The sequence below is a fragment of the Capsicum annuum genome, chromosome 1 (genome assembly GCF_002878395.1).
Source record: "Capsicum annuum cultivar UCD-10X-F1 chromosome 1, UCD10Xv1.1, whole genome shotgun sequence".
NCBI lineage: Eukaryota > Viridiplantae > Streptophyta > Magnoliopsida > Solanales > Solanaceae > Capsicum > Capsicum annuum.
In genome coordinates, this window is record NC_061111.1 from 175,106,637 (window position 1) to 175,130,867 (window position 24,231).

At 37.2% G+C, this 24,231-nt stretch overlaps 2 long non-coding RNA genes across 4 annotated transcripts in view; both read right to left on the minus strand.

Moving 5' to 3' along the window:
- Positions 1-8,419: 8,419 nt before the first annotated feature.
- Positions 8,420-24,231, minus strand: part of LOC107841720 — a 30,607-nt gene continuing 14,795 nt past the window's right edge. For all 3 annotated transcript variants that reach the window (XR_007052693.1, XR_007052692.1, XR_001665428.2), the window contains 2 exons: positions 8,901-8,953; positions 8,420-8,741 (listed from right to left, as the gene is read on the minus strand). This is a non-coding gene — a long non-coding RNA (uncharacterized LOC107841720). The remainder of the gene's footprint in view (positions 8,742-8,900; positions 8,954-24,231) is intronic.
- Positions 19,244-22,514, minus strand: LOC124896341. The gene is made up of 2 exons (XR_007052704.1): positions 19,852-22,514; positions 19,244-19,743 (listed from the first exon to the last, which is right to left on the minus strand). It is a non-coding gene; the product is annotated as an uncharacterized LOC124896341 (long non-coding RNA).

Consider the following 24,231-nt stretch of genomic DNA (forward strand, 5'->3'; position numbering starts at 1 on the left):
CAAGTTATGAATCACTTAACAACCTCTTGACCTTGGTTTGGATGAATTTCACTCATCTCCTCTTGATCTCAGAGCATAGCATTACTAACCCTTATTTTATGGTCTCAGATTAACTATCTCAGTTACATCTCAATGGTAGCTTCAAATTACTATTGCTATCTCATTTTCCTAATCTTTACCTCCCTCTCTCGAGCAATTATCAAATACAGGTGAGATCCTAATATGTGCGTCCATTAGGAAAGCAATCAAAATCAAGGAAATATCAATACATGCAAGAAAACCGATCTAGAATGACTTTGCACTTAACCTGCTTTGTTAATTCATTAGGGTTCCCACAACCCTAGTTATGAATTTTAGCTGCTCATGTTCGTAATAATAAACAAATATTTCATAGATAAATGTATGATGTTGAACTTATAAAGAACAAGATGAAAAACTTGAAATCTCAAATCAATTATAAGCCCTAAAAACTAAGAACAAAATTTTAAAAATCAATAATGTATCTCATAACTCAAAACAATTTAAAAAGTGTATATAGTGCATATCCGAACAATAAAACGTCAGATGAATATTTTTAGATACAATGTAAAATGTATCCTAAATATTGTAGGAAATCTGAGTCGACAGCAGCTCATGAACCTATGCGTCATGCCTTCAAGTCGTGGAAATCAGAGCAGAATTTAATCCTTCGGAACCTTAACTCACGACTCCAACTCACATTGTATGAATTGGAGTGACGCCTTGTAAGTACCCCTCGTAGAACGCATACAATGCCATAATTTAGGACTCTACTCATGACTCCAACTCACATGGCGTGGGTTGGAGTCACAATCCGTAATGAGGTCTTATGAAACTAAGAGCTGGCACAACATCCTTAGAAATCAAGTCATGTTTGCTACTCATGATGCATAGGTCCTAACCATGGTTCTTGGGTTGACTCGTGGGTCTCCACTTCATCAACTCTTCATCCCTTTTTCTCATTCTTCTCTTTGAACCCCGTGTTCCTGCAAAATCAACACAAAAGCACATTATATTCCACAAAAATACCTAAGTTTGTGATTTCCTTGCTTTAAGCACCAAAAGTGCCATGAAACTATGGCACATTAACACCCCCAACTTAGAATGTTTGCATGTCCTCAGGCAAATAAGACATAATAAACAAACATGATGCTTAACTAAAAGAAACCTAAGGCGCCTACAATAGTCCATTCAGTTCAATTCCAACGTTTCAACCCCCTTTTATGCATGAATTTCAAAACCATTATGTGTATATGTAGCACAATAGCATGATACTAAAGGAATCTAGTGATGGTATCCAATTAGAAATAAATAACCAAGAATGTACGCAAATGACATTACCCGAACAAATAAGCAGGCAACAATGTAAATCATATACCCTTATAACAAAAAAATCCCAATTCTTATAGTATCATAATGAATATCAATACAAGGCCTATTATCATTGTCCCAACCAACTACCCTACAACCTAGCCAAACTAATCTGGAAAGCTCTGGATTACACATATAAAGCGAACTAGGTAAACACCTCTCACACACATAACACTAGGTTACATATTCAACTGCTACCTATCTGGTTTGTGCAGTGCTAAGCTATGATTACTTTGTCCCTAATAATAATGTCATACCAAGATTCAACAATGTTCACAACCTCATATCTTCACTTCACACAGTTCACAAAAATTTTATGAGGGGTATCATTTTCTAAAACACACAAAAACATAAAAATTTGACTACACTAAGGTTCATTATTTTTTCCGGGTTCCTATTAGCCGACTATCTATATGGATGCTCATGGAGGTTAACATAATCATGCGCATCCATATAGATAGTCGGCCAATAGTAACCGCATTGCAAAATTTTATGGGTAGTGCAAGTGCCTCCGTGATGATCCCCAACTGGAGATGAATGACAAGCCTCCAAAATACTCATCATCTCAACCTTGGGAACACATCTCTAAATCACCCCATCAGAACACACCCAAAATAAGTATAGCTCATCCCCAAAAAACTTTCATACTTCACTCATAAATCATTTTCTCTACTGAAACAACACATCTTTTAGGATGAGATCACTTGCCAAATAATTGGTAAAATTAGCAAACCAAGGGATTAAGTCTTGTGATGCTGCCAAGGCATGCTCATTTGAAAAAGCATCATCAATCATAAGATCATCCCCTAGATTTAGCATCTCCTCCACCTTTAGGCAGGACAAATGTTATGCAACTTGGTTTTCGGTGTCTTTCAGGTCCTTAACCTCAAAATCAAATTCTTGTAGCAATAGTACCCATTAGATCAACCTTGGCTTAGCATATTTCTTCGCCATAAGGTGCCTAAGAGCAGCATGATTAGTGTGCACAATAAATTTGGCACCAATCATGAGGACTAAAATTTTTCAAAAGCAAACACCACCATAAGTAATTCCTTTTCAGTAACCATGTAATTTTTCTGTGCGAGATTGCGAGCTTTTTGGCTTAGTAAATGAGATAAAGTATTTTCTCTCATATTTGGCCTTGAAATTCTCCTAGGTCCACACCACTTGTGTCATACATTACTTCAAATGGCAAGGTCTAATACAGGGACACAATGATAGGTGCTGAGATCAACCTCTCTTTAAGGCACTCAAAAGCCTTGAGACAAGCATAATCAAACACAAACTTTACCACCTTGTCTAACAACTTGCACAATGGATTTACAAGTTTAGAGAAGTCTTTGATGCACTGCCTAAAAAAAACTAGTATGTCCCAAGAAACTTCAAATGCCTTTCATCGAAATTAGTGGGGGCGATTTTTCAATCACCTTAATTTTATCCACTTCGACCTCTATCCCTTTCTTCAAATTTTTTTGCCCAAGTACTATTTCTTTCTTAACCATGAAGTGACACTTTTCCCCGCATTAGAACCAAATTACACTCTTCGCACCTTTGCAATGTGTTGGCCAAGTGTGCCAAGAAATCATCAAATGAGTTAGCCACAATTAAGATGGACATCATGCAAAATTGAAAGGTTGCGGGAGCATTACAAAGATTGAAAGACATCCTCTTAAATGAAAATTTCCCATATGGACAAGTGAAAGTTGTTTTATCTTTATCCTCAAGAGCAATAGAAATATGAGTATACCCCAAATAACCACCAAGAAAATAATACCATCCTCTACCTATAAGATGGTCTAATATCTAGTCTATGATGGCATAGGAAAGTAATCTTTCTTAGTCTAAGTATTTTAGTTTTCGATAATCCATGCAAAGTCACCATCCTGTAACTGGTATTATAGGAACTAACTCATTCTTCTTATTGAGGACCATAGTGATCCTACCCTTCTTTGGCACACACTAAACTAGGCTTACCTATTTGTTGTCGGCAATCAGATAAACCATGCCTGCATCTAACCACTTTATAATTTCTTTCTTTGTCTTCTCTTGAATAGGTGGATTTAATCAGCATTGATGCCCATTGATAGGCATACATTTTGGCTCAATCTGATTCCTGTGAGTGTAAATTCTGGGTGGTATTCTGACAATGGCAGCAGTAGCTCAACTAATAACCCTTTTGGATCTCGACAAAACTAATATCAAAGCCTCCACTTGCCATTATAACAGATTTGCTGCAATAATAACTAGCAAGGTATTATTGGTCCTTAAAAATGCATAATGTAAGTGAGAGGGAAGGGCTGTCAATTCCAAGACCGATGTCTCCTTAATATATGGTTTGCCTGTAGGGGTTGATCTATTTTTCAGATCAAGGTCCAACTTCTTTGGCGCATAATAATATGAATCTCTGCCGACAAGTACACTCACCATCTCATCATACCTGTCAATACTATTGCTATAAGAATTCATGATCCCAACTTCTAATGCCTAGACCCTAAGCCCCTCCTTAGTGGGGGAAACTAATGGATTTGTCAACTATATCAATCACAAAAATCGTAGACATATCTTTTGGATGCTATATTAAGTGACATATTGAATATAACCTGCTCATCATTAAGTCTGAACTTTATTTACCCGATCTCTATGTCAACTAGTGCCCTCTCTGTGGCTAGGAAAGGCCTTACAAATATGATAGGGACATGAAAGTCAACCTCACAATCGAAGATCACAAAATCATCTAGAAATATAAAAGAATACACTTTCACCAACATATCATACATGATACCAACTGATATTTTCACATTGTGATATGCCATCAGAAGTCTTATAGAAGTCTGCTTAGGTGACCCCAACTCCAACTATTTGTAGACAACTAGGGGCATCATGTTAATGCTAGCTCCCAGATTATATATAGCTCGTACAAATTTGAAATACCCAATAGTATAAGGAATGGTGAAAGATCCAGGGTCTTTTATTTTGACTAAAGATTAACATGCAATGGCACTATAGTGGTGTATATTGTCAGTAGGATCAAAGCTCAACATCTACTTCTTGGTCACCAAATCCCTCATAAGCTTTCCATAACTAGCCATCTGCTCCAAAACTTCCACAAGAGCAATGTTTACATATAATAATTTCAATATAGACATAAACTTTTGATACTTCCCTTCTTCAGATTTTTTCTTCAACCATTGATAAAAAATTAGAGGAGGTCAAGGAATGGGCTTTAGTACTGGTGTGACCTCCTTACTCTTATTTATCATTGTCAGCTCTTTTCTCTACAATTGTTAGTTTCTGAGATACCTCACCATTAGTCACTAACTTTCTTGCTTCATCTTTGTCTGTAATAGTAATCTCTACAAAGTCATTCATTCCATCATCAATCACAGGAGTAGGCGGATCAATAATGGTCTTACCACTCTGCGGGAAATAGTTAAGCAGTGACTATTGTTCTTTGGATTTTGAATAGTGTTTCTAGGAGGAGTGTTCGATTGATGTTGATTCAATGTGACAGACATCTATCCAACTACTACTCAAGCTGCTTAATAGTAGTTTCACGTGACTCTACCTTTTATCTCAACCCTAAAATATCTTTCTTAATTTCCTTAAGGTGACTCTTTTGTCTCTCTAAACCCTTTACAAGCCTTACAAGCATCATGGTTCCTCAGTGGAAGATAAAGACCACTCTTATCCTTGCAATAATCTTTTGTTTTCTAGTCACTATAGCATTCTCTACTCCTATCCCTATACCTATCTTCATAAAAGTTCCAACCTTGAATTTCTTACCTCGAGTTCCAAGTGTCTTGATTAGAACCTTGATCTTGGCCCATGGCTTAGAAACCCGCTATCTCTCGATCAAAATACTTTGCTTCTTCCTCAAAATTAAACTCTTCATGTCTAGATCCCTCACCTCATGAACCCACTGCATTCACTTTTTCTACTTTAATAGCTACAAATTGCTTCGTAAGTAAGCCAATCTCAATTTTTAGCTATGCTAACTCTTGAGCCACTAATTCATTTAATGCCCTTTGCTCACTGGAAGCACCAATAGTATATGTACCAGCTAAACTATCCACCTTCTGAGTATGCCATCCTCGATTAGGTTTGGTAATCCGATCTAACATTTTCATAATATTCTCCCAATGAAGACTTGTAAATGCTCTTTCTATTGTAGTGTTAACCATAACACTGGAATTAGCATTCAAGTCTCTGTAGAATATCTCAAGCAAGTTTTTCCCTGTAATTTTTGATTTGGAACATTTTGCAGCTTCTTCTCGAACCTCAACCATATCTCATATAATGCCTTAGAATGCAATTGCCTACAATTATAGAACTCATCCTTCAAATGCATCATTCTAGAGGGTGGAAAAAATTGGTCCAAGAACTATGTTCTCAACACAGTCCAGGTAATGATAGATCTATGAGGGAACTCTCCTAACCATAAAATCTCTTCTCCAAACATAAAGAATGGATACAACCTCAGACATATAGCTTTCTGACTTAATTGTATGAAGTCCAAATCCTTTCAAAGTTCATAAGGTGCATGCTTGTATCATTCATAGGCAAACTAGCAAATGCTTCCTTCAAGTTGAGAAGCTTGAACACTGCGCCCGTAATATTGAATTTGTTTCCTTAGGGATATTCAGGAGGAATGATTGCACCTATTTCAACTGGTTCAACATACCCCAAATACACTAGAAAGTACTAATGAATGGGTTGTTGACCTCTCTGTTCCTTTGAATTCTATCTTTGTCAAGTGAGGTTCAATGTTCTTTCTTCTCCCATCGAGCTCATTCCTCCATAGCTGCTCATTGGGCCTAGCATTTTTTTTCGACCATTAAGTAAGCAGTCACTTGCTCTGTAGTTTCATGAACACCATCCTGATGTGGCTGATTCAATGCTGATGGTTCATTATGAATCCTTTTGACCAGGGCTTCTTAATCATAAACTTTTTCTCTCTCCATCTTATGATTCGGTCATAAGATTTGTTCAAGATCAGGGTCAAATAGAATTAGGGGATTTCCTTGTCTCTGAGTATTGGGTATACATTGACGTGTGCCTGAGAAATAGTAGAAAACTAGAAATAAATAAATGAAACCAACAACTTCAACTAACTCAATCAATTAATTTGTAATTGTATTCCCCAACAACGGCACCAAAATTTGATGTTGCCCAAATTACACCTCCAAGAAAGTATAAAGTAGTATCCATTGCATTTCTTCAATATGGAAAAATGGAAAATTGGATGAATGGCAGCTAATGCTGACGGAAGATCTAGCTCATAAGCTACATCTCCAATATACTTTAAAATTTCATATGGACCAACGTATTAGTGACTGAGTTTTTCTTTCCTTCCAAACCTTATTACTCCCTTTATGGGTGATACCTTCAAAAATACCCAATCACCCACAACAAACTTTAGTTCTCTCCTCGTAATATTTGCATATGATTTTTGGCGACTTTGAGCAATTTTCAACCTTTCACGAATTAACTGAACTTTCTCCATAGCTTTGATTGACTATGGACTAATCAAAATAGCCTCACCAACTTTGAATCACCCTATAGGTGATCTACATCTATGCCTGTATAAAGCTTCAAATGGAGCCATTTGAATACTATCATGGTAACTAAGACTATAAACAAACTCAATTAACAGAAAAATGATCATCCTAATTTCCTTTGAAGTTGATTATGCAAGCTCTCAACATATCTTCCCGAGTTTGGTTGGTCATCTTGGCCTAACCATCTGTCTGTAGGTGTAAATCCATACTAAAATTCACCTTTGTACCAAGGCCTTTCTAAAATAATTTCCATAAGTGAAAAGTAAACTGAGTATCGCTGTCCGAAATAATAGACAAGGGAATCACATGGAGTTTCACTAACTCATGAACATATAACTTAGTATAATCTTCAACCATATCTAAAGACTTAACTAGCATGAAATAGGCTTATTTGGTCATTCGATCCATAATGACCAAAATTGAATCACACTGACGCCTAGTTTGAGAAAGCCTAATAATAAAATTCATATTCATAACCTCCTACTTCTAAGTAGGGATGCCAATATCCTGAAGCATACCTCCTAACCTTTAGTGCTCATCCTTTACTTGCTAACAATTATGACACTTAGCCACAAGCTCTGTTATGTCTCTCTTCATACCATTACACCAATAGACTTCCTGCAAATTGTGGTATATCTTTGTGGCACTAGGGTGCATGGAATACTTATAACTATGAGCTTGTGTAATATACTTTCTCTTAACTCATCATATTGGGAAACATAGATAACCCTGATAGTGAAGAACACAATCTCCCTCTTAGAAGAAAACCTCCACCTTTTTCTAATGAACTCCATCTATTAGCTAATTGAGTATGGGTCATTACGTTGTTTTTCCTTTACCTCTATCGTAAGAGACAACTCTAAAATATTTAGAACCATCAATCCACCAGTATTTAGGTCATGCAAATACACTCCCAATCGAGCTAATCTATGTACCTCTTTGGCCAAATCCTTGTTCTCCTTTTCCACATAGGCTACACTACCCATAGACAGCCTACTCAAAGCATCAGCTACCATAGTTTCCTTACCCAAATGGTAGAGCACATTTATGTTATAATTCTTTAGGAAATCCAACCACCTTCTCTAATGAATATATAACTCCTTCTGTGTGAAAACGTATTAGAGACTCTTAGGATGAGTGAAACATCCACATTCACACCATATAAATAATATCTCCAATTTTTTATAAAGTACACAACAACTGCTAATTCAAATTTGCGAGTCAGATAATTCTTCTCATGATCTTTAAGTTGTATGGAGGAATAAGTTATTACTCTTCCATTTTGCTTCAAAACACATCCTAACCCAACTTTAGAGTCATTATAGTACATACAAATCCATCTAACATATCTTGTAATGCCTTGAAAATACACCTTGGATGCCACACGGTGCTTATAGTCCCGAGAGACCACAAGCTAACCCATGAGCTGGTACCTGTTGTAAGAACTGAATAAAATTGATAACAAAATAACATGTACGGAATTTGACTAAAAATACCATAAGGTTTTAAATACTGAAACATGCGATTAAAAATCATAGTTCTGAAAACGTCTGAAAACAATACTGAGAAAACTGATAATAACATCTGGTAAGCTAACTAGCTGTCTGAAATAGACTGAAAAGCCTCAAACTAATTGAGAAGTTGATGGGACAAGTCCCCAACTAACTTCGACTAACTACTAAGTTGGTAGACTAAGGTAAACATAAACGATCCTCCATATATGAGTACTCACCACTAATACTGTTGTTGATGCGCTGGAATGTGTAAGCACAGTAGGGAACCTGAGCATCCGATCTATGATATAGGACATTGTAGCACAAGAAAATGAGTATGCGGTCAGTACTTTGAATGTACTGGTATATGAGATGAGGTTAGGATAAAATGTATGGGTTATATGCATGAGATAATAATTGACTGAATAACATGAGATAACTGAGTAAGAATGCATAAAACCTGTAAAAATCTGAGAATGCCTGACCAAGCATAAAACATGATTCTGACATAGTCTGCAAAATGAAATACTAAAATATTGATACTGAATAACTGATAGTTGTATGCTATGGTCAAGAAAACTTGAAATTGAGATCTGTACTAAATACTAAACTGTGACTGTGGGAGCTTGTTAACGATCAATTCACTCTCATGTTTGAGGGGTGAGGCGGTTGTGGTCAACTAACTCAATTTAAATTGGGGTCGAATCTCAAGGAACAAATTATAGACTTTAACACTATGGATCCTCAAATTACTATGAGATTACCCGAAATGCTAACAAAAATGACATGTAAAATAAAATAGGGGGATTTGTTTGGGAATCCTTCACAACAAACTTTAACAAACACTTAGTGAATAAAACTTTTAATTAGAATTCAAGATTTAGAGGAAATCTTGGGATTATGTTTACCTAGAGGTAATACATATGTATTAATGTTGGTTCTTCATGAAGTTTTAGTTGTTAACTAACGGATAGGCTAGGTTGAAGTTCATTGGGGTCAATCTTTCAACAAAACCACAATGATTTCACCTGTTAGCTCTTTCGAGCACCTAACAAGTGTACACATTTTCATAATCACCCAAAACCTCAATCAAGTATCCCTATTTTTAGGATGATGCTCTTGACATAATTTACACTACCAAAACACTTATTTCTAATAGTGCGAAAGGTAGTAAACCATATACTCAATTGTCCACCATTACCTTGTCCTCCTATATCCCTATTTCGAGAATGTTATGGGTTACCTAATGTTTACCTTCATCCCTCTTTTGAGGATAATAAAGGATTTCTAGTGTTTAGGGTTTTCACCTATCAAACCCATTTGGATATTTGGGGCTTTCACCTATAAAATTCCAACTCATAAGCTCAAGAAAAGGTAAAATCCTTACTCAACAACTAACAATTATACAAACACAATAATACCCACACACAAATTATATTCTAGTTCAACATAATCCCAAAACTAGAGAAGTTAGTTACCCATTAGATAGGAGAAAAGAATTGTACCAAGTAGTGCATCCATGGAATTAATAACAAGAGGGGGTAAAATAATCTTCAATCACACACTTCAAATTCACTAACTTTCGGTTGGAACAATAATTACAAAACAATGAACAAAACTGATTTTCCACACTCTCTTTCTAGGGTTCTTTCCTCTATATCCTAAAATGTTTTGGAATTCCCTATTATAAGGCTTGCTTCAGCTATCTAATTTTACCACAATGCCATTTACTCATTCCTCTTGCTAGGTCATGATCGAGGAGATTTGGCTGCGATTGCGCTCCCGTGGTTATGACTTTGAGTGAGCGACCATGTTGCGTTGGCCAAACTTGACCGATCGCGATCACATTCCTTCGACTGTGACTACGTTACCTAAGGCTAGGTAAATCCTTTGATTAGATGATAGCGATCGTGGTGCATAGACCGCAACCGCGATACCTGAGGTCCTTTTCTGAGTCTTCAGCTGCACTCTTCTTTGCTCCCTTTTTTTTTTTTATCATTTTTAGTACCCATGCACATATTTTGGTCTCCCCAACTTTATGCCTTCAAATATTGGATATTAGTCCATCTATCCATATATTTTGTCTTATTTATTTATTTAAAACTAGATAATGTGCACAAATAATGAGTGTGAATATATGGTGAACTCACCACTCATCAACACCCCCAACTTAAGACCTTGCTTATCCTCAAGAACCTCTATCTCTTACTATGAGACAATTTCATATGTGTGCTCACATTATATCACCCAATGATCATGATGACTCAAACTAGATTGCTACAACAAAGAGCTATTTACACATGGTAAAATAAGATTTTAACAACTTCCCTTCTCATAAAATGTAATGGTGAAGAATGGAATAGACTTCGAGGAGCAACCATGTAATAACTACTAACACTCTAGAAATGACTCACATGCTGACTTCAAACATGTAATACTTCCGAATATCTCACAATGCAGAAGATGACAAAATCACCTATCTCACCTAGTTAACATTCCTTCTCACAGAAGAGGAGAAATTTACACACCTAGATATTAATTATGCAACAAGGAATTTTAAGTGCAATCACTCACTCTCTCAAGAAATTCTCCATGTTAACAAGTATCGTGCCATAGGCTTGCCCCTATTTTCAATCACCACTACAATGACTACACTTGGTTGGGAATCACAAAGGGCTTGTTGAGCTTGTAATGTAGGTTTAGGGTAGGATAGGATATCAATTTAGGAACACAAGGCTACACCCTTCTTGAACTTCTACATCGTACTTTTTTCATGTTTCACTTATTGTGCCACTTCTTTTCACTTTACTATTTTGCCTACCTTTGCTTTTTCTTGGTTTTCCCACTTTTTTTTTCTTCTGCTATAATTTTTGCACATAGATGAAGCCTTTCTTTCCTTTATGAGATCTTTTCTTTATTCAAATCCAAAAAAAGCTTCACTTTCTCAAGATTGTAGGAACCTTCTTAAGACTTTGTGGACCAACTATACTTCTTTCTCTTTCCACCACCCCCAACTTAGACTTTTAGACTCAATTTGTATTCTCAAGTTCAAGGAGGATAGGGTTCAAGGGCGGATGAGTAGAAGGGTTACGACTTGTAATACGTTTGCCAAAGAAAGGTCCAAAGGCTCGAAGAGGGTGACTAGGGGTAACTCTTATGTATTGGTAGGCTCTTTAGACTAAAGTGGACTTATAAAATCACAAGATAGCCTATGATAATTTTACCAACCAAGAACAGTCAAAAATTAGCTTTGAAAGACTAAAGAGGCAAGTTCTAGATAGTACAAGTACATATGAGATGGAGACAATTAACCTCACATATATGGCATGCGAATGTCATCAAGGGGATTCAATCGTTCTACCAACTCAAGACAAAGATGAAGTATTTATTATTCTTTGAAGTTAACTTTTAGAGTCATAGAAAGAGGGAAAATCTTGTCACAAAGTTTTTCATGTCCACCTTTGAATTTTTCAAAATTTTTGGACAGAGGGGGTTGTTTGCTTTTGCGTCCGCACCACATATAATTTTGTAATCATGGAAAATATCCAATCTATCGTCTCATATTAGAGTTCATAGTATGGGTGATCCACCATATGGTTACTCAGACTTCGCCAATAGATCTTAATGCAACCCAAAATATCAATGCTACAGGTCTGTAGACTTTTCTTGCATTCTTGAGTCGTTACTCAATCCATCATCGGGAAAGGTTCATTCATAGCTAAGAAATCTCAAATAGTCTCAATACAACACCCCCAACTTAAAAGCTTAAAGTTCCCTCACTAAAGTAAATTCAAAACTTAAAAAGTAGAAGGGATGAGAAAGGCTCTTGTGGACAGTAGGCGATGTAGGAATCTGATACTACGATCACGGTAATATGTCTGTAGTTGCATTGATACGATCTCGTTCTGATGACTACGGTCATGGTAACTGAGACTGAAATCCCTTATTTTTGCTTTTTTTTCATTTTCTGCACGTCTATCAATTTTTTAGCTCTGTTTCCCCCCTATCTTTCTATGCACACTAATTATGTTAAAATACCTACAAAGCATCAAAACAAACAAAAATGAGTTAAGGATGGGTTGTCTCCCATCAAGTGCCTAATTTAACATTGCGTCACGACTCTCTCCTTTCACCATATGACATCTTTGAAGTTCATGCACTCCACCTTGGCCGTTGCGGAGATGTTCTCATTATAGTTCTTTACCCCTTTACCATTGACTGCTAATTTTGTCCCTTCATTATCTTCCAACTCGACTGCACCACTTGAGTAGACTTTCAAAATCACAAATGGTCCTAATAATTTTGAGTAGAGCTTTCCCACAAAGAGTTTCAAACGGGAGTTGTAGAGGAGTACCCACTCTCCCTCATGGAATTCTCATTGCAATATTTTAGCATCATTCTATTTCTTCATTTTCACCTTATACAGAGCTACACTCTCATAAGCTTTTAGTCGAAACTCTTTCATCTCATGGAGTTGTGTCACCCGTTCCCTGGATACTTCTTCCCAGTTCATGTTTAATCTCTTCAAAGCCCACAAAGCCTTATGTTCAATGCTCAAAGAGTAAATTACATGCCTTACCAAACACCAATTGATAGGGCAACATAGCTATTGGGATTTTGTAGGTCGTTCTATAGGCCCAAAGTGCTTCATCCAATTGCTTTGCCCAATTTGTGCGGCATACATTTATCATCTTTTGGAGTATGGCTTTGATTTTGCGATTTAAGACTTCTACTTGACCACTCATTTGGGGGTGGTATGGGGTGGAGACTTTGTGATTAACTCTATACCTATCAAGAAGAGCACCAAACATTCAATTGCAAAAATGTGAACTGCAATAACTAATGATGGCCCGAGGGGTGCCGAACCTTGTGAATATATTCCTTTTTAGGAATGAGGTAACATATTTGCTCTCATTAGTGGGGAGTGCTATGGCTTTCACCACCCATTTAGAAACATAGTCGACCGCCACCAAGATATACTTATTTCCAAAGAAGCTCACAAAAGGACCCATGAAATTGATTCCCCATACATCAAAGAGTTCCATCTCCAAGTTAGGCTTGAGAGGCATCTTGTGCCTTCTTTAAATACTACCATGCATTTGATATTGTGATAAGATTTAACCCATTCAATGGTGTCCCTATGTATGAAAGGCCAATAGAATCCGCATTAAAGGATCTTGGCGGTAGTTTGGATCCTCCATGATGACCGCGTAAGGTTATGAGTGGAAATCCTCCAAAATGCCATTTATTTCTAAATCCATAACACACTGTCTAATAACTCCATCGGTGCACTTTAGAAATAAAAAAGGCTCATCCCAGAAATTTTTCTTCGCATCAAATAAAAATCATTTTTTATGGTAACGCAGTACCTCAGGAAACACACCACTTGCTACATAGTTGGCAAAATCAGCATACCATGGTGTATTGTTTCCCTCGGTAGACATGATAAATTAATAGAGGAAAGCATCATCAATTTCCATTTCTCCATGCTTCTTATTGTTGCCTTTGAGTCAAGAGAGATGATTGGCCACTTGATTCTCGCACCCGTTTTGGTATTTCACCTTAAAGTTGAACTCTTGTTATAACAAAATCCACCTAATTAAATGCAGATTTTCTTCCTTTATTTCCATGAGATACTTGAGAGTGGAATGGTCCGTATCACCACCACCTTCGTGCCTAGAAAATTGGCTCAAAACTTTTTAAAGTCATAGACAACCACCAACAATTCATGCTCGATGATGGTGTAATTGCATTGGGTGTCATTCAAGGTTTTTCTAGCATAGTAGATGGGATGAAAAATCTTATCCTTGCACTTCCCTCAATGCAATACCACTTGCATCGTACATTACCTTAAATAGGGATGACCAATTCGGAGCCACAATAATTGGGGCTGAAATAAGCAATTCCTTTAGATGCTCGAAGGCTTTGAAACATGCTTCATCAATGTTGAACTTAGATTCTTTCTCAAGAAGTTTACACATAGGGTGCTCTATCTTGGACAAATCCTTGATAAAAAGATGATAGAATCCCGCATGGCCAAGGAAACTTTGAACACCTTTTACAAAAATGGGGGGGGGGAGGGTAAGGATATTGGAAATTACCTCAACCTTAGCTATATCAACTGGAATACCTTTCACCAAGATCTAGTGGCCTAATAAAATTCCTTCTTTGACCATGAAGTGGTACTTTTCCCAATTCAATACAAGGTTTGTTTCCACGCACCTTTCAAGTACCTTATTCAAGTGTTCGAGGCATGACTCAAAATAATTCCCCACTACTGAGAAGTCTTCCATAAATAATTCCATGGATTATTCAACCATATCCACAAATATTGATAACATGCAACAATGAAAGGCTGCCAAGGCATTACACAACCCCAAGGGCATTCTCGTCAATGCAAACGTACTATATGGGCAAGTAAAGTTGTGTTGTATTTGTCCTCCGGAGCCATACAAATCTGATTGTATCCCGAGTACCCATCTAAAATGCAATACCACACTCTTCTGACTAGGCTATCTAGCATTTGATCCATGAACGGCTTTGGAAAATGGTCCTTCTTGGTCCATGAGTTCAATTTTTTGTAGTCCATTAAACTTAGATTCTTTCTCAAGAAGTTTACACATAGGGTGCACTATCTTGGAAAAATCCTTGTTGAAAAGGCGATAGAACCCGACATGGCCAAGTAAACTTTGAACACTTTTTACGGAAATGGGGGGTAGGAGCTTGGAAATTACCTCAACCTTAGCTAGATCAGATTGAATGCCTTTTATCGAGATCTTATGGACTAAGACAATTCCTTCTTTGACCATGAAGTGGCATTTTTTCCAATTCAAGACAAGGTTTGTTTCCACGCACCTTTCAAGTACCTTATTCAAGTGTTTGAGGCATGACTCGTAAGAATTTTCGTCTATCGAGAAGTATTCCATAAATACTACCATGGAGTCTTCAACCATATCTGTAAATATTGATAAGATGCAACATTGAAAGGTTGCCGGGGCATTACACAACCCAAAGGACATTCGCTTGAATGCAAACGTATAATATGGGCAAGTAAAAGTCGTCTTTTCTTGGTCCTCCAGAGAGATACAAATCTGATTGTATCCCAGTACCCATCCATAAAGCAATACCACCCTCTTCTGGCAAGCCTATCTAGCATTTGATCTATGAATGACATTGGAAAATGGTCCTTCTCGATCCATAGTTCAATTTTTGGTAGTCCATACACACTCGCCATCCGATGACCGGTCGGATAGAGATGAGATTATTTTTTTCATTCTCGACTAGCATGATACCACTTTTTTTTGGAATTCATTGAACCGGGCTCACCCACGTGCTATTGGATATAGGATAGATCACTCCCGCATCAAGCCACTTTATAATCTCTTTTTTAACCACCTATTGCATGGGTTGGTTCAATCTTGTTTTGTGCTCTACACTTGGTATTAGGTCAATACTTCAACTTGAGAGGAATTTAGGTCACTAGAAATAATGATTGGCAAAGTCTCATCCTCTCCTAAGAACATGTATTTGAGATGAGATGCTAAAGGCTTTAATTCGATTTTGAGAGGTTCAAGGATGAAGGGTTTGGCGGGTGGACTTTCGTGGTTTTTAAGATCAAAATCTATTTTAACCGGGTTTTTGGTGTGAAACCCAACCCCGGTTAGAGAAGCCACCACTTCACCATACTCTTCTACTTCTTCTCTCCCATAATTCCAAAGCACACTAACTAAAGGGTCGTTCTAGAAGCCCACAATGACATGGTTGGACAATTCACCATCAACAACATCGATTATCGAAATAACTTGTCGATCCATTGGTTGTTTCATAGTCTTATAGGTGTTGAAGGTCACCATTTCACCATTCAATCTAAACTTTGTCTCTCCAGACTCCACATCTACCAATGCCTTCCCGATAGATAAAAATGGCCTTTCAAGGATAATGGGGATTTTGGCGTCTATTTCACAATCCACAATAACAAAGTCGGCCAGGTAAATAAAATGGTCTACTTTTACTAGAACGTTGTAGAGGATCCCTATAGGCTTCTTAATAGATCGATCGGCCATAAGCAACTTTATTTTGGTGGGATTTGGCTTACTCAATCCAAGTTTGTGTAATATAGAAGAATTCATGAGGTTTACACTTGCCTTAAGATCACACACAACCTTAGTGAATGTGAAGGCGTCGATGGTTCCTCAGATTGTAAATGCACTGGGATCCCTTTTGTTTTCAACATATGTGCTTGTCATCATAGAGAAACAATGATGAGTAATCTCTATGGTTTCATCCGCCAAAAGATTCTTTTTGAACACCAAATATTTCATAAATTTATCATACCCTGACATGTCATGCAATGCCTCGATAAGAGGTATATTAATAGATAGGTTGCTAAATTTATCGAAAAGTTTGTTGAGTTTTATCATGCTTTCCCATTCTCAATGACCAAATTTGGAAAAGAGAATGAATAGGGGTTGAAGGTATAGAAACAATTTGACACTTGTTATTCATTGGCTTTGTCATCAACATCTCATTTAACTTTGGCTCTTCAACCTTGGGTTTTTTTCTCTTTGCCTTTGTTGCCTCCCCATTTTGCATTTCTTCAATTTTCCTCTCCATTATATATTTTGATATTTCGCCTAATTTTGCTTCAAGTTGTTGGATAGTGGAGGAGTGAGACACAACCGTTTGGTGGAGCATGGAGAATTCACTTCACATTTCATTCACCATTTCTCTGGTTTTCGCAACGTTACTTAAGATTCGAGCCAAAATATCTATATCAATCTCCTTTCTCCTATCAAAATGTGCCATGCTTAGATTTTCTCGATTTTGACCTTGATTCTTATCTTGTCCTTTTAGAGAAAGATGGAAACCCTTCGAGTTCCTAGGTCTCATCCCTACGTTAGCACCAATCACCTCTTCCTCCTTGTCTTCACACAAGTTTTGACTTCTATCACATTTATCATACTTACACTTTCCATTGAGTCTCCCAACACATGCTTAATAAGGAGCTCAAAGAAAGAAATTACTTTGCTCATCTTTGCATCGGTCTCTTCCTCTTCATCTTTCCCATCAATGCACACAAAGGACGAGGAGGGAGCCCCCATGGCCATCTCGGCGTCCTCTATGTCGTAACACATACACCAAATTGCTACTTGGTCCTAGACTTTTAAAATAATCCCATATGGTGAGTTGATAAATGATCCACCGGATGTGTTGTCCATTACGGCCTTATTTTGTTGATCCAATGATCGATAGAAGATTTGGAGGAGCATCTTCTCCGGCACCTCATGCGTGGGACATTTCAACAGTGTTTCTTTAAATCATCCCCAAGCATATTGTACCATGATTCTTTGTGGTGTTGGAGAAAATGAACAATCTCATCCCTAAACTTCAACTTCCTAGATGGTGGTAAGTATTGACCTAATAAGATCTATATAAGACTTGTCCATAAAGTAATGGATCCGGCGGGTAAAGACTTTAGTCATAGCACCGCTTTTCCCATGAGAGATAATGGAAAAATGTGTAACCGGATGGACTCCTGGGATATATGTGCGACTTTGAATGGAGTACATATTTCCACAAAACCCTTTAAATGAGCATTCGGGTCTTCATGAGTTTCATCCCCGAATAGTCCCTTTAAGTGGAGCAATTTCATCATCACACTTATAACGTAAAATATTCCATGCTCTTCGGTAGAGGGAATGAGCATTGCATTTTCATGATCTCCGGTCCCAATACAACCCGAGTCCCCATGACTCATGATGACTTGGGAATAATATCATTCCCTGCGCAAAGATAAAAATAACAAAGAAATTAAATTTTACCACTCTAGGTATTTTCTAGTAAAAATAACACCACACAAACAAAATCAATATTTCACTCCCCGGCAATGGCACCATTTGATAATGCTCAACCCACTTCCATGTTTGAAGGGTGAGGCAGTCGTTGTCAAGTAACCCAATTTGAATTGGGGTCGAATCTCAAGGAGCGAATTGTAGACTTCAAACACTATGGGTGCTCAAATTACTATGAGATTACCCAAAATGCTAACAAAAACAACATGTAAAATAAAATTGGGGGATTTGTTTGGGAATCCTTCACAACAAACTTTAACAAGCACTTGGTGAATAAAACTTTTAATTAGAATTCAAGCTTTAGAGGAAATCTTGGGATTATGTCTACCTAGAGGTAATGCTTGAGGATTAATGTTGGTTCCACATGAAGTTTTAGTTGTTAACAAAAAGATAGGCTAGGTCAAAGTTCATTGGGGTCAATCTTTCAACAAAACCACAACGATTTCACCCGTTGGCTCTTTCGAGCACCTCATAAGTGTAAACATTTTCATAATCACCCAAGACCTCAATCAATCATCCCTATTTCTAGGATGATGCTCTTGACATGATTTACACTCCTACAACACTTATTTCTAAGTTTGCTAAAGGTAGTAAACCATAGACTCAATTGTTCACCATTGTCTTGTCCCCCTATAACCCTCTTTTGAGGATGTTATGGGTTACCTAATGTTCACATTTATCCCTTTTTTGAGGATGTAAAGGTTTCTAGTATTTGGGGTTTTCACCTATCAAACCCATTTGGAGATTTGGGGATTTCACCCATCAAATTCCAACTCATAACCTCAATCAAAGGAGAATTCCATACTCAACAACTAACAATCATACAAACACAACAATACCCAAATGCAAATTACACTCTAGTTCAACATAATACAAAGACTAGAGAAGTTAGCTACCCATTAGATAGGAGAAAAGAATTGTACCAAGCAGTGTATCCATGGAATTCATAATAAGAGAGGGTCAAATAATCTTCAATTCCACAATTCAAATTCACTAACTTCGCGTTGGAACAATAATTACAAAACAATGAACAAAATTAATTTTCCACACTCTCTTTCTAGGGTTCTTCCCTCTATATCCTAAAGTGTTTTTGAATTCCCCATTATAAGGCTTGCTTCAGCTATCTAATTTTACCACAATGCCCTTTACTCATTCCTCCCGCTATGTCGCGACCATGGATTTTTCGCTGTGATTGCACTGACACGGTCGCGACTATGAGTGATCGATTGCATTATGTTGGCCAAACTTGACCGACTGCGATCGCATTTCTCTAATCGTGACCGCATTACCTGAGGCTAGGTAAATCCTCAAATTAGCTGACAGCGATTGCTATGCACAGACCACGATCGCGCTACCTGAGGCCCTTTTGAGTCTTCAGCTGCACTCTTATTTGCCCCTTTTTTTATCATTTTCAACTCCCATCCACATCTTTTGGTCTCCTCAATTTTATGCCTGCAAAGAGTGGATATTAGTGCATTTATCCATAGATTTTGTCTCATTTATTCATTCAAAACAAGGTAATGTGTATGAATAATGAGTGCAAGTGAGAGGTAAACTCACCACTCATCAGAGATAGCTATAATCGACAGGCCTCAATGTACTACCAAGGTCCAACCTGTAACCCCAGTTGGAAGGGGGTCAGTACCGTGCCACGGGTACTAACATTGGCAGTGTGGATCCACTAATCTGATATGCCGAAGGACGAGAGTGTCATGCCTAGCTGATGAGGGACCCCTTAAAGTCAATGGTGGCGCCGTAGATCTGGAACCTAGGGACTGCTACTAATATCTCATATCTACTAATGGGGGAGACAAGTGCCTCATGCCTATTGACGGGGGAGACACCATCCCTACGTTCACTCGGTGCTAAGTTTTACTCCCAACTGAAAGACACTGATTATTGGCCTCAACTGAGCTTAATTGGACTAACAACTGACCACATTACTAACTAAATGATATTTCTCATGATATAACATAAATCACTCCGTAGATACTGAAAACTAGGTAAACAATTAAATTTCGGGTATTCATAACCCCCGAGACTCAATAACAATAACAATAGGAACATACTGAAGCTTCAAAAACACAATAAGTAGACATTGTTCAAAACCCAAATCATTTAGGCATTTAATCAAACATATGAAATTCATAGGCTTAAGCATGAGAATGGTTAAAACATGTTATTGTAACATAATTGAAATACTAAAATCATGAATTTATGATTTAACATGTGAACATCATCATTCAAACGTGTCAAGGACATTTTCCAATGAAAACACTTGGTAAACATAATTTATAATTAGGATTCATAATAACTTCATGAAGGTAACTCATAATAACGTGTAAAAAATCATGGTTTTAAACTTGAAAACGGATTCTTGGACTCCATGAGTGAAAAGGACCCATGAATGAACATCACACATACCTAAATTGAAGAATTCGTGAAGGTTCTTGGTGATTTCTTAAAGTTTGATCTTAAATTTTGAAGAGGCTTGGGTTTGTTCTTGAGAGACAATTGTTTTCTTTTGAGAGAATTATGAGTAGAATGATTAATTTTGCCTTTTGGGACCCTTAATCCCATTTTATGGACCAAATGGGTGAAGGGAAAAGACCCAAATGCCCCTGAAAAACGTGATTGAAAGCTAGAATTTAAGGGGAGCCACGATGGAAGATGCTTCGCGGGGATCTGGTTCGCAGGACCGGAGTATGCATCGCGGACTCTGCCATGCACACCCCTACCAGTAAACTGGGGAACGCAATGTGGGCTTATCCCTGTGGAGCTATTTTGGAAATCCAAACATGCCATCACGCTCGTCCAAAAATTCTGAAACTCACCCGAGATGCACTTTTGACATCCTCAATCATGAATCAACTTTAAAATCGACATTCTAAGGCCGGGAAGGTCGAAAATATAATCATCGAAGTTTAAGGGGTTTTCAAAATGACTAAGTCTTTAGTGAAATTTTCTAACTCTTGGGCCCCTTTTATATACAATGGTTTCCCCCTTGGGAATATTCATCCTTGAATGAGATTGATTAGCTGAGAATACTGGGATAACTGAGATTATATATTGAACCTGCATGACTGGTAACATGATTACATGACTAAGTCTAAAACATGATACATGGATGAACTGATTTCCTGAATACATATATGGACATGAGAATGGTTATAAGGCTGAGATAGAAACGAGAGAGTCAACTTATGTGTACCCATTACTTTAAGTTGGATCTTGTTTTGTGGAGAAAGGTTGAGAGATTTAGGACATGAAAACTCGGGTATACAACATCTCCCCCTTGGGATTGTTCGTCCCCTGAATGATATTGACTTTGCTGAATACTAAGAAAAGACTGAGATGATGCACCAGATACTTACGAACTAAATCATGACTAAATATCTAAAATTTGAAACATAATGCATGGACTGAACTAGATTCACAATTTACATGGATACGAATGAACTACCTCTGGGAATGGCTATATTCATGAAACCTCAAATAGTACGACTATATTGGAATATGGAAAACCAAGGAACTTGTCTATCTGACTACTAACTGAATTGCTGGCTAAACGGACTAAATTATACTGAAAACTTATACTCAACTATACATTCCACTTCAAAACTGCACTTCACTTGAGTCTACTGAAAATATTCAGATAAGCACTGAGAACTCTACCTAGTGAAGTCTGAGTTGAACTAAATTCTCTCACTATGTTCAAGCCTACTCGAATCTGCAAAGTGCACGCATAACACTTAATACTAGCATGAATCATGAATTCGACCCACCCTGTATTTTCACAACTCCTCATCTTATGAATATTTCTTATTATCACTTTAGCAACTATATTCAATCTCTTACTAGACATTCACTAACGTGCAGTGCATTCATCCACATATATGCAAATATGACCTTCAAGCCTACCATCATAACCACATATGCACTTCTAAACAACCAAAAAAACATCTTTCTAATTTTCTCTAAACCCCTATCAATAACAACTTTCTTGCACTACTCTTATGAAGACACACATGGAATTCTCAACTAACCATGACATATACAAAAAGCTTATACCTCGATCTTAGCCTTAGATACAACAAGCATGCTATAGTCTTTTCTTTAACAAGGATCATTTACTCTCTCTCATATAAACAATCACTCATTACCACTATCATTACATAAGGAGAAGTCACTGAAAGGTTAGAACATGAGGACCTGAAACATGAAAGAATACTATGCATAACATGGACACTTAATTGAGGCCCGAGAAATAGAGTATCAAAAGCATGAATTCATCAAAGAAAGCTAAATTAGGGACAAACATGACATAATCTAAATTTCGTTGATCATTAAGAGTGTACCATGAGTACCTGGAGCTGAACATTCTGTAAAACATGAGAACATGAGTCATGAGCTGTATGACTTGAGTTTGGAGTTCATGATTTCATGGAATATGAATTGTACTGCCGAGTGAACTAGAACTCCTCATACTAGGAACTAGGAGAGCACATGATTCTCTATGATGTGCATGAATATAAACTATGATCATGGAGCTAACATGTAAGGCATGAGTAGATGTCTTGATAACAAAAATACAACACTTTGCACTAAGATAAGAATGGGCCAGGCATCTTCCTCCCTTAATACTATTCTATAATACATTGGTGTTACTGCTAGAATCTGAGAGCCTGACTTGATTACTGGTCCCATCATCTCCCCTTAGCCTAAAGCCATTATACTAAGTCTGTGGGGATAATCTCTAAGCTAAACTTTCACCACTTCACACTAGATTCTGAGGTATAATAAGGCACATAAATACTATACTCACCCTGAAAGACTACGCCATATAATGTAAGGCCCACTGCTGGTACTTTTTTCTAATATACAATTCTTAGCTTTCTATAGCCCCAACAATCATCATATAACAACTTAAACACTGACTAACTTAGAATTTTTAGTAGTATCATCATACCATGAGTTTACACCATCTAGAATTTCAACTCCTCCTTCTATTAGCTCAATAATCCAAGATTCAAACTTAGATTCTAAAACTTAACATGGATATGCCCAAACCTTTAATGAACCATACTAACTTCCTTAATAGCCTACTAATATCATATTTATAAACTTACATTTCTCCCTAAACCATGAGAATTACCATCATACCAACATACCCAACATCAACAACATATAATTTTAAATCAACAACTTAAAATCTCGCATGCACAGTTTCAAGACTACTGATTCACCCTCATACAACTATCCCCATGTATACAAAATTTACTAAATCCAAATAATATTATCCCCAATTTACTACTGCTAAACTTATGGGTTTTTTTCTTTTAACTCTAGGCCATATGCTACCATAGGATTATGAGAAAGGATCCAAAAACACATCTGATCCCTAAGCACTAAGGTACTACCCCTCCATTTGATGACTAGTTTATTTGAAAACTAAAACTGAATGAATCTAATTCAGCAATCAACTGGAGTGATTCTCTAGGGTACGGTAACTGGGCAATCTTTATATACCCATCTAGCTATAATAGAGACACCTACTAGGGTAGACACTGAGAAGGGTTCTATGAAGATTTTAGGACTGACTCCAAAATTGATAACTATATAAGGGGTTACCAAAGAGAGTGAAGCCCCAGGATCTAACAAAGCATAAACATGTAAATGAAAGACTTATAATGTACACCTAACCACATCAGGAGAACTTTCTTGATTGTGTCGGGACTAGAGGGCATACAATCAGTTCTGGTGCTGACCACTGGTGGCACTGGAATTAGATAACCATTAACATTACAATCATTAACACATTCAAGATCCAACATGAAATCCATAAAATCAATCAACTTGTACTTAAAAAAGAGTTTCTTGAACTCCAAGGGTGGAAGGAAACCCTTGGATGAACACTTCACATACCTTGGTATTCAAATT